The following is a 12,841-nucleotide window of genomic DNA, read 5'->3' on the forward strand; positions in this document are numbered from 1 at the left end:
TGAGAAATCAGATAATGAACATAAAAGTAATACTGTTAACAAAATCATGTCATAATTTCAATGATCTTAGTTACCTACAAAAGGAAGCTTCAGAAGATGCACTTCTGCTTTTTGGACTTGTGTAAATATATCGAACCAGAGAAACATTTTGTATTTGAAATGCTAGCTGCAAGAGAGTCAGAAACATGCTGTAGAATTATTTCTAGCCTTTCCTGAACAAGAAGGTCAACTTGAAGGTGGGGAAATGGAGAAGAATGAATCTGCTTACCAGGGGAACTAGAATCTCACTAAAAGAATGGCGAAATCAATACAAATGTCAACAGTCAATGATCTCTGGCTTCACATAGAAAAGCCAGATGAGAAACTAGATGAAGGTCAACCCCTACAACCGAATCTGAGAATCTGAGACTTTCATTCCACTCCCACCCATCACTGTGCTGCAGACTGCCAAGCATCTGTCCTATGTGGCTATCTTGCTGGCTAAATTTTTAAACAGAACTAAGGGGTGAGCTGAGTGAGTACAGCATTACAACTATGAACACCTGAGTCCAATGCCTCATAACCCATGTGAAATGGTGGTACATTTGTAACCTCAGCACTGGGGATGAGGAGCCCTTGGGCTTGCTGGACAGCCAGTCTAACTGAATTGATTAGTTCCAGGCCAATGAGAGACCCTATCTAAAAAGAGGTAGATGATGTTCCTGAGGACAACACCCATAGTCATCCTCCACCCTCCACATTAATGTGCACATACAAGTGTGCTTGAGCACATACAAATAAGCATAGACCCGTCAACACACATGCATTAACAAAACTGTGTTAAAGCCAGCATAGAAAGTCCCAGAACCCTGCATAATAAAATAGACCAGGAGGTGCATAATCCACATTCAATGTCCCCATTCAGGCAGGTGAGAGCTATTTAGAATGTACAATAGGCACTGATTATTAATTGCATAGTTGGAGGATCTTTGATAGATCCAGAGATCCGGCTTTTCATTCCATAGCAGCTTCGGACTTGTTAAGATCCTGATTTAAGACTCCTCCCTAGGAGTGTCTGCCAATGTCCTTTCCTCTGTTGATGAAACTTGACAATGTGGGAACAATATTTGGGGCAAGTGATGGAGATGCAAAAAGCGATGAAGTGGTGGGTCACAGACATGCCCCGTTTGAGTCCAAGTTAGGAAGCTCACCTTTGTATGCTGGATAGTGCAGGGGAAGTGTACAGCATGGACTGATTGAGAAAGAATCATCTAGAAGTTAATAAGCCACACTGTAAATTCAGGCTCTCCTACTTACTAGCTGTGAGTTACTAAGCTATCATGAATCGGTTTCCTTATTTGCAAGTAATACCCTTTGTAGGTAGGGATAATACATAAACAGCAGTGATGTTGAAAGTTGCATCATTGTATCTTTATATAATTCTATTTTTTAAAATATGCCCAAAGATATGCACTAATTGATAAGTGGCTATTAGCCCAAATGCCTGAATTACCCTAGATGCCTAGAACAAATGAAACTCAAGACGGATGATCAAAATGTGAATGCTTCACTCCTTCTTTAAAAGGGAAACAAGAATACCCTTGGCAGGGAATAGAGAGGCAAAGATTAAAACAGACACAGAAGGAACACCCATTCAGAGCCTGCCCCACATGTGGCCCATCCATATACAGCCACCCAATTAGACAAGATGGATGAAGCAAAGAAGTGCAGGCCGACAGGAGCTGAATGTAGATCTCTCCTGAGAGACACAGCCAGAATACAGCAAATACAGAGGCGAATGCCAGCAGCAAACCACTGAACTGAGAACAGGACCCCCATTGAAGGAATCAGAGAAAGAACTGGAAGAGCTTGAAGGGGCTCGAGACCCCATATGAACAACAATGCCAAGCAACCAGAGCTTCCAGGGACTAAGCCACTACCTAAAGACTATACATGGACTGACCCTGGACTCTGACCTCATAGGTAGCAATGAATATCCTAGTAAAATCACCAGTGGAAGGGGAAGCCCTTGGTCCTGCTAAGACTGAACCCCCAGTGAATGTGATTGTTGGGGGGAGGGCGGCAATGGGGGGAGGATGGGGAGGGGAACAGCCATAAAGAAGGGGAGGGGGAGGGATTAGGGGGATGTTTGCCCGGAAACCGGGAAAGGGAATAACACTTGAAATGTAAATAAGAAATACTCAAGTTAATAAAAAAAATGCCCAAAGAAATTATTATAATAATAATTTAAACCTGCACAAGACAAAAGGGTGTCTTAACTTGAAAATGGATTTAATTCATAAGTTTAAGTCTGTGTACATGAGTGTAGGGTTTATCATAGACATGGGACCACAGCTTAGCCTTGACTGTGGCTGGCATAGTTCATCTCTGAAAGTATTAGAAAGCAATACTTTTGTGGGGCTCTTAATTAAAACTGAAACCAAGCAGTGGAAACAAACATTTTCCAGTCTATGTGAAATGGTGGTGGTTGAGGAAAAGCCAATTAGGAAGGGGTGGAAAAGTAGAAAGCTCCTTTGTGGAGTTCTGCAAAGGGATCTCCTGGAACTTTCGAGGGTTCAAGAGACTGAAAGTGTTAGTTCGCTCTGCATGAATGTCACATTGACAGCTATCAGGCAAGCGCAGGCATAGTTTTGGTGTTAATCAGGTAGCTCAGCAGAGGTGGAACAAGTAGAGGAGAAGGATGGGAGTCAGTTGATAAATAAGCTGTCGTGAGAACAGGGTAGGAAGAATGCTGGGTACACTGCTGGAGGGGACAGCCAGTGATTTCTAGCCTGTGTTAGTGGACACCTGAGGGACTGCCTACTAGGAGAGAGGCATGACTGAGAAATGAACAGTAGCCAAGGTCACAAAGTCCTGCACTTGAGGCTCTCAGCTCAGGTGTCTCCACCTATTCTGTCAAAAGGGCACGTCAGCCGTGCCTTGCAGGTGATTGTGGCTGTGGATCTGTGGTGCCTGGTCAAGTATGAAGGAGAGGAAAGCATTGGGGGCTTTTCTTCTCTGGAATAGTGCTAAGGTTTTACAGCTTGTCAGAAAAATGGACAAAGAGTGAGATTTACAAGTATGACTCTCTTGCCTTATGATAGGTCATAAAGCAAAAGAACTTCGAACTTGACAGTTCAACCCAATCAGAAAGTTGCTGTGGTGTCTTAAATTTTCCTCCCTTAGTTAAATAGGCACGCTAGAGATGAGCCCAGTAGTGTGGCAATACCTTTAATCTCAGAGCTCGAGCAGCAGAGGCAGGTGAATCCCTTAAGTTCGAGGCCAGCCTGGCCTATACTTTATAAGAGCTTCAAAGGAACAAGGCAACCAAGGTGTAATCCATTCCCCCACATCTAAGGTAAAATCCTGGGGGAGGGGAGCACAGCAGCCAAGGGAAACAATGGTGAGGACACAAGACACACCAAATACCAATGATACCAACCAGAGTCTCCACATCCTTCCTTCCTCACAAAATGGCTGAAACCAGAAGTTTCTCTTGATACAGAGAATATGTTCATGGTGGTCAGGGTTCTCTACAGTAACAGAACTTACAGAATGAATCTATAATAGAAATGGGATTCATTGGAATGATTTACGAACTGTGGTCTGGCTAATCCAACAATGGCTGCCTATAAAAGGAAGGTCGAAGAATCCAGCAGTTGCTCAATCTATGAGACTGGTTATGTCTTCGTTATACAACCAAATCTGGGAGATGTAGGCCTTCGTGCTAATGAAGGAGTGGATTTGTCGGCAAGAGTGAGAGTGAGCAGGCAAAAGGAGAGAGCTTCCTTTTGGCTGTGTCCCGTATATATGGAGGCCATCAGAAGGTGTGGCCTACACTAAAGGTTAACTTCCTATCTCAAAGATCCAGATTAAAAGTGGGTCTTCCCACTTCAAATGATTTATTTACAAAAACATCCCTCACAGGTGTGCCCAGCCATCTGGGTTTTAGGTAATTCCAGACATAGTCAAGTTGGCGACTAAGAATAACCATCACTGTGATATAGGCTGAAGCAGCCACATTGGCCTCCTGGAAGCTCTTTATGTGATCTGGAATGTTCCGGCATGTTCTAACATTTTGGCAGTTCCTTTCTTAGCTTCAATCTTATGTGACGACCCCCCCCCCAATTGGCAAGTGTGTACAATAATTTCACTGGTCACAAATATTGCAGTTGCCGCTAAGGTGCTATAGGCTGGTCTACAATTCTTCTGACAGCAAAGGAAAGTCCAGGCTCATAGTTGAGAGCAGGTGAGACAGTAGGATCTGGCATCTGGTAGCTCTCTGAAATCCCCATGCACTTTTCAAGTGCTTTTGCATAAGTCCTCAGTACCAATCAGAAACATTTGTCCCTTGAATTTGGTTTCCCGGAAAAGCATCTCGGAGTTTAGCAGTTCTCCTCTGATTTTAACCTAGGCCTGCCACCCAGTTACTGCTTAGTCTCTGCATTTGATCGAACCTCTCTGAATTCTATTTCCTTCTCTACGAAATAAGAAATTAACAAAGGGACTCCACAGACACACAAGAATTGACGTCTTTTGAAAAAGTCAGCTATTCTCTCTCTCCATCTCTGCTTTGCCTTCACCAATACTGTGCTTCTGCACTGTGTATATGTGTGTATGTAGACACATATAATGGCGCTTGTCAAAAGCTATCATTAAGATGTCCCCTCCAGTTAAAGCCAGCAAGTTCCCCAGCTTCTCAGCATGCCCATGATTAGTCACACGTGATAATTACAGCCCAAATGATCGTGCTTACCAGCAGCAGTGTGTTAACCTTGTTAGGCAGCCACAATAGCGGAGGAGAGGAAAGGAAAACAAAAGCAAATCAGAGCTGCCTCTTGTTTGCTATGAAGAGTAATCAAAAGCTGATAGCACAGTACACGAATGGAGCGCGGAAGAAGGAGTCAACAAACATGGGTAGGCATGGGACATGGGCCTTCTTTTAGAACCATTTCAGTTGAATAGTGTTTTAGTAGCCACTGTGTACTTGTAATAATGGTCGGTCATTCATTCATTCATTCATTCATTCATTCATTCATTCATCTGTTCACTTATCTATCCTATTTATCATCTATCTATCTATCTATCTATCTATCTATCTATCTATCTATCTATTGTTTTGGTTTTTCAAGACAGGATTTCTGTGTGTGGCACTGGCTATCCTGGAACTTACTCTGTAGACCAGGCTGGCCTCTAACTCAGGGATTCATCTGCTTCTGCTCTGGAGTTCTGAGACTGGAGGCTTCTGCACCACCACCGTTCTTATGAAGGTTGAGATATGGCACTAACTTACTACATCACACATATGCATAATTTTTCTTTTTCTAGAAAATCCACTTAGTTATCACAGCAATCAGAGTCAGAAACTATTAAAAGTGGCTGAGAGGTGGATGAAGCTGGCAGAATGTTTGCCCAGCACGCACAGAGTCCCGAGTTCAGTCCTCGGGGCAGCATCGATCAGGAATGATGGAATGTACACTCGAGTGGAGGATGACATATCGTCTGATGTCACACACATGGCAGGTCCAGACCAGCCAGAGACACACGAGCTTAGTCTAAAGAAAAAAGAAGTCTTAAAAGCAGTAGGGAAAAAAGACAGCAAGCGAAGTTTGTCCATTACATCTGAATGAAGACACTTTAAACCCCTGGTGACTGATCGAAGCATGAGGGTACACTCACTGAGGAGATGCCCTTCTCAACCACGGAGCCAGTACGAAAGCCTCACAAGGTAAGTACTCAACATGTCAGCTTGTTCTGTGAACAGAGGAAGAAATGGACATTTGTCTTGAAAATCGGAAGGGCTTCATCATCGACAGAATGCTAAATAAAGTATGTCAGGAAGAAAGAAAGAGAAATTAGAAGGATGGATTGGATTCAGGAAGGAGCAGGAAAGGAAGGAATGAGCGAGAGCCTGCTGGACTGTGTTGGGAGCAGTGGAAACACGACCAGTGTAGGAACGCAAAGAGCGGAAGGCTAAGCCCGTGCGGATGTAACTCAAGGATGAGAAAGAGAGCTAGCAATCAAACAGTTCTAAGATCTTCATTTGCTTAAGAGATGATCAGATAGACTCGATTTTTTTTTTTTTGACAAAGATGTTAAGACTCAGTTTGCTGAGGTGCAGGGCATACTCTCATGAAAGCATCTTTATGAAGCCCATTATAACTGCAATGAATATATAATTAAAATAAACCTACCATCTTAACCACTGCTCTGTGGGACTGAATAGGAAGGACCATGAGACCGTCACCAACACCTGACTCCGGAACTCTTCCACCTCTCAGAGCCTTGCATTCTAAGCACATTTAACGCTAACTCATGCCCTCCTCTCCCCCCCCCCCCCTTCTTCCTAGACCTTTCCACTTCTACTTTCAAGACACACACACACACACACACACACAGATATTTTCCTGTTTACAGAAAAATCTAAGATCCACGAATGAAAAATGGCAGTATTTGTCTTTCTGAGTCTGGCTTGTTTTGTGTAAAGAGGATGATTTCCAGTCACATCATTTCTTCTTTCTGTGAACAGCGTCATTTCATTCTTTATGGCTGTGTAAAACCCATTATTTATAGATACGTTTTCCCCTTTAGCTGAGCTTTACGAACAGTCTTGCAGTAAACATGGCGTGCAAGTGTTTCTGAGGTGTACCGAATCCAACCCCTCCAGTCACGTGCCTGGGCTGTATGGACGGACTATTTTTAGTGTCCATCCTGATCTCCATAATGGCTGTCTCCGCTCGCATCCCTGCCAGCAGTGTACGGAGATTCTCCTTTCCCCGCAGCATCTATTGTTTGTTTTCCCGATGACAGCCGTTCTGAATGGGGTGACATGGAGTCTCAATATAGTTTTAATTTGCATTTTCCCGATGGCTAAATCTGTTGAACACTTTTAATGTGCCCATTCGTCATTCGTACTTCGTCTTTCAGGCGCTGCCTGCTCGTTCCATTAGCTCACTTATTGATTGCGTTGTTTGGTTTCTCACTATTTCATTGAGTTCTTTGGGTACTTTAGTTACTCCTCTGCCAGACGTGTAGCTGGTGATGGTTTTCCTCCATTCTGAAGGCTGCCTCTTCATCTGGCTGTTGCCTTTGCTGTACAAAATCAATGCGATTTTATGGAATCTCATTCGTCAGCTCTGGGGTTTGTTTCCTGGGCTATTGAAGTCCTTTTTATGAAAGTTTCTCCCTGAACCTATATCCTGCCATGTTTTCCCCAAGCACGGGCAGAGTCTCACATTAAGGTCTTTGATCCATTTCAAGTTTATTTTTGTACAAAGTGAAAGACAGGGATCCAGCTTCATTCTTCTGCACACGGAGATTCCCAGTTTCTCCAGTACTATTTGTCAGAAAAGTCCGTGTTTTCTATAATACATGTTTCGCATCTTTGTCGTAAGTCATGTGGTTGTAGCTGCATGGGTTTATAGCAGGGTCCTCTATTTCACTCCTGGCTCTGCATTCCCTGCTGTTGTTCTGACTATGATTCTTAGAGCAAAACAATATCTGTTATGGTGAGGATTGTTCTTTTTCCTCAGGATTGCTTTTCAAGTTCTAAATACTGAGAAAATGTGTTACAAAGATATCAGAGGGTATCATAAAGCTAGATTAATAGTCCATACAAGAGTTGGCTGTTTAAATTGATGTCATGGACAGCAATCAACATGGAGACCTTTGGAGGCCAAGGCTTGTGGAATCAGGGACTATATGCACATCTTCTCAGCCTTCTGATAAATTTTGCTTTTAAAAACCTAAATATTCTCTAAAAGCTTATTAAAATCTAGAAATTTAGGAAAGTGGGAAAGGAGAACTATTAATTTTCAATAACAAATTATGGTTCATGATAAAACCCCACATAGAGAATTATAAGAATAAATAAAATCAATTCATTGGATGTAAAATAGATAAATAATTTTACATGTCTAGGAAATATAAAGTAAGCAGCCCAAACCAAAATAGTAAGTTAAATAAAACATCAACAATAACAGTAAACACATAAGAATAAAATTAGCACATAAACGGATATAAGCTTATATATATATTCTTATGTGCCTCTCTGTGCCCCCCATCCCCATTCTCCTTCCTTACTCTCTTCTCGTCTAGCTTCATGATATAGAAGGTGAGGGGATTAACTCACATGAGAGAGCATGCTCTCTCTCATGAGAGAGCATGGCTGATTATACCAGATACAAATAGATTTTTGGCAAAGTTTTTGAAAAATATTATTATATCAATAGATTTTAACATAAGCATTTGATGAAATGCACAATTTATTAATGAATAAAATAACCCATGAGATGTATAAGATGTGTTAATTATATTAGTCTGTGATGCTGTAACAGATGGACCCTACTGTCTCGACACCTTAACATGCTAAAAGCATCTTTCCCACACAGTCTAAATGGGGTCACATGATTTCCCTTTAAGCTCTGACTAAGGGCCATAGACTTCTTTTTTATTTAATGAGTCAGAAATACATATTTCTCTGAGGGTGGGGGAGAGACAGTGCAAGAGATTATATTTGAGTGGGAGAGGCTGACTGTAGATATGACTGGAGAGGACAGTGCTGCTCATATACCATTGTTAAGAACTTAGTCACATGGTCCAGCCAATTCAAAATGGCCGCAAGGCTACAATCTTAATTTGATATTCAACATAGATTAGTATTCCCCTGTCAACCTTTAGTAGGGCTTTGTTTTACAAATATTTTACAATTTTACCTTTTACTATTTGGAGATGTAAAACACCTGGATTTTCAAATGCTGAAAGGTCTGAACTTTCTAGGTCCAGTATCTATCTAGGCCCAGTATGTCAGAGAATTTTATTATTAAGATCAGGCACTGGAAGGCTAGAGGATAATTATCAGGAAAATTGTTTCTAGACATCCTGGGACTGTTTTGTGTGCACATATAAACTTTCTCAGGAGTTCTGAACACAATGGACAAGACTCTCCTGTGTCCACTACCAATGACTAATTTTTTCCCTTTTCTTCTACTTGGTGATCTCTTGTGGGTAGTGTTCATTAACTGGGATTTGACTGGCAAGAAATTTAGGGGAATTTAGTTTAGGGATTTATGTTTCTTTGGTACAGGAGAGATCTTAGAAAGATGTGCACCTAGTAATATGTGTTCCACAGGGAACTTTCTTAACTTGACAGTAACATTCCAGGTAGTTTAATAGCATCAGAAATAGCAACGAAATAGGTAAAACTTGAAAGGAAGAAATGAAACTAACATTCTATATAGAAAGTCCTATTGCCTGCATCAAAACACAAGGATATCTACAAATTTGTATGAATTTAGAATAATACTTTTACTAAATCAGTTGTATTCAAATATATCAGCACCAATTAATACATAAAATTTAAGAATATTAGCATTATAATGGCAATACATCATCCACAATACCAGAAGATAACTTTAATCATGGGCAAGTGGGAAGATTATAAAAGGGATGACAAATCATTTGGGAAAAGAAACAACAGAAGGAAACTAAGTGGATAAGTTGATCGATATACTATGTTCATCGATGAAGATAGTCTATATTGTTATAAACATTAGCTTTTTCTGTATTTGTTTATATTTCTAGTACCGTTCCAGTCCAAATTCCAACAGTTTTTAAAATTCTTAAATTATATTTTAATTGTGTGAGTGTTGTGGAGTGTGTGTGTGTGTGTGTGTGTGTGTGTGTGTGTGTGTGTGTGTGAGAGAGAGAGAGAGAGAGAGAGAGAGAGAGAGAGAGAGAGAGAGAGAATGTATACAACTTAAGGGAACTTGTTCCCCTCTTCCACCATGTGCGTTTTGGGGAATTAAAATCATAATGTCAGGCTTGGTAAAAGCACCTGCATCCCCTGAGCCATCTCATTGGCCTCTAACCATATACATTTTTTAAAAAAAAATTTGACAGGGTGGTTTTGAAATCCATGTGCAATTTAGCAATTAAAACAAGGTAAAAACTTAAAGTAACTAAAAAAAATCACATTTTAAAGATGACAAAGGGGCCATTCTATATAAAGCATAAAACCACACTTTGAATGTAACATAGAGATTACCTAAAACAGCAAGACATATTTTGACATGATGCTAATAAAGATTATCAGATAATTCCTGAAGACTGACGGGCCATGGTCATGGATCATACTGGATAATAATTTACTGACTACTCCTTCTCATATAGAAAACACAATTAGCTCTTTATCTCCTGCCAAAGTATTAATCTCAGCCAGGTTAAACATCCAAGGAGAAAATTAGAACTCACAGAGGAAACTAAGAGAGTGTGGACTTGGGTAGGGTGCTTTAGTTGTAAAAATAAATAAATAAATAATAAAGAGTCCCCGAGAAGAAAGATATTTATAAACTTTCAAATAAATTTTACAAGACTATGAAAGTCACTTTAAACAAAGCAAGAAGGGAAGCCACTGACAGGGAGAAAATATTGTCAGTGAATACAAGTAGCAAAGATTTCATATCTAGAATTTCAAAGACCACAGACAACTACTCACATCTCTGGGAGAGACTGTTGACTACCAGGACAGTACACATAGAGAAAAACATCTGTGGGAGCCTTTGTGTTTCTTGGCTGTTACAAACAAATATCCTTTATGAAAATGGGTAAAGAAGCTGACATTCATTAATACATCAGAACAATATATAGGAAAACAAATGTGTCTGTCTGTCTGTCTCACACGTATAGAGATACTATTTAAAAATTTAATGTTGAGTGAAAAAGTACTGGTTGTCACTGGCTATGTTATATGCTAATTGCATTTGTGTTCCCCGAGTATATGAGCCCTCTCTTTAAAGTATGTCCTATTATAACACATCTTCAGAGTATAGCTTATGGGAATGCAAGCTCAGCAGAGCACTTGGTTAGCCAAGGACCCTCCACTGAAGTCGTTTGTCATGGTAATCGTTTACAGGTTTTCATTTAAACATGTTTGTGTGCTTCTGGTTGACAATGTATTTCTGCTGTATAACAAATATTAATATATTTTCATCATTAAACTGCTGCATGGCTACCAAAAAATATGATTTAGGAATATGTACACCAGAGTGATAAATATGTTAATGCACAAAAACACCATTAAATATATTTTTGATTTCTTTGGTTTACATGTGGTGAAGATCTATAAACACACATGGAAATGATAAACTATAGAAGTTGAACATGCCAAAGAGGGCTGCTTAAGAGTTGTCAATATGGGGGTTGGGGATTTAGCTCAGTAGTAGAGCGCTTGCCTAGGAAGCACAAGACCCTGGGTTCGGTCCACAGCTCCGAAAAAAAGAACCAAAAAAAAAAAAAAAAAGAGTTGTCAATATGGCTACTTGGTTTGTTTTGAGACAGTTATACTATACAGCTGAGTAAGTCCAGGCTATGGAAGTCCTGTCTAGCTTCAAACTCATAACAACCCTTCTGCCTCAGCCGCTCATGTGCTGGAATTACACATGTGAGCCATTATACCCAACTTCCTATTTCTTTCTTTCTTTTCTAAACCCACCCCCTATCTCTTAAAAGGCAAACAAAACTCAGAAAATATCAGTATCAAATGTGAAAATTGCTAAAGATCTCAAATGGGAACAAGTGGTATTAGTTTCTATTTCTTCTATGTCTTTACAATGCTTTATAAGTATTAATATACTAAAAAGGAACAGACTTCAACAGCCAACTTTCTTTCACTTGACCTGTGTCCCAGATATTTAGTCACACAGAGGCTCACCCTGTAGTAGTTGGTAGAACATCCGTTGAAGGCACACTGTGCATTAGTTGGTACAGCATCTTTGGAGGCTCATTCTGCAGTAGTTGCTAGAGTATGGGTTATGAATGGGCAAGTCTTTTTAATGGCCTTTTTCTGTGACTTCTTTATTTCTTTGGGGTAATGCCTTCTATGCTCTAAATGACATACTTTTGCATCTTGGTTGGAGTTGTTAACTGTTATAAATAAAGTAAAAATATATTATCAGACTCATTTCATTGACCATTTCAGACTTTAGTTAATTAAGTACAATTTCTAACTTAGATGCATGCTTCTCTTTAAACATCCAAAATGTTAGGGCATATGTGGCATTTTCCTTATGCCATGAGAAAAATGACGAGACGAGTCATTGAACTGTAGAGGGATTTTGACCCATTTAGCCTTTGATGATGGGTCTGAGTTACTAAAGATACTGTAAAGATTTCAGAATCTTCATAAGATCAATTTTTGCCCAAGGTTGTTTTATAGCTTCTGTGACCCATTTCTAAAGAAATAAAATAGAAATAAAATAGGGCTCATTCAAGTTGGATGTTTGGCTAACTGGACTCTTTCTCCACCCAGTCTTATTGGTGCATTGGAGTCCGTTGTTGGATCCTAGAAGACTCTGGCTGTGTGTCTGCCAGTTTCGCTCAGGCAGGAATACCTGGTCAGGCTGACTAAAGCTTCCCCTTTTAACTGGACAGCGTCTCTTCCTTTGGTTGGGTGTTCTTGTGTTGTATTGCTTATAAAATGGCCTTCTTTCCGTGCCATGTGCCTATGTTGCATAGTCAGTGATGATGTTAGTGGTAGGTGGCCTTTCTTGTAATTAGAGATCTATCCTGAGATAGGCTAAAGTTCAGAGTTTCCTTTGCAAAAATGAACAAGTCTTTGTTTGAAGATTAACTCCATCCCCGCTGCTCCAACTGGCAGAATCGCCTGAGCCGATCAACGCCTGCAGTGAGCTTCGTACCAGGCTCCCTGTACAGGTTGTTGCTGTACAGCTGCAGACTCGCAGACTCGCAGGCTCATTCCCATTGTGGGTCTGTTGACAGCTTTTCCCTGGAACAGTTTGAGGAGTGGAGAGCCCTGTTTCTGAGACAGAGAAGTGTTTTCACACCTGAAGTGCAATCTCACACC

The 12,841-nt window shown here is 40.5% G+C and overlaps 1 protein-coding gene across 6 annotated transcripts in view; it reads left to right on the plus strand.

Moving 5' to 3' along the window:
• The window catches only part of Syt16 (synaptotagmin 16), a 278,725-nt gene that overhangs the window by 235,896 nt on the left and 29,988 nt on the right, over positions 1–12,841 (plus strand). The gene's annotated exons all lie outside the window — the stretch shown is intronic.

The sequence above is a fragment of the Rattus norvegicus genome, chromosome 6, assembly GCF_036323735.1.
Source record: "Rattus norvegicus strain BN/NHsdMcwi chromosome 6, GRCr8, whole genome shotgun sequence".
NCBI lineage: Eukaryota > Metazoa > Chordata > Mammalia > Rodentia > Muridae > Rattus > Rattus norvegicus.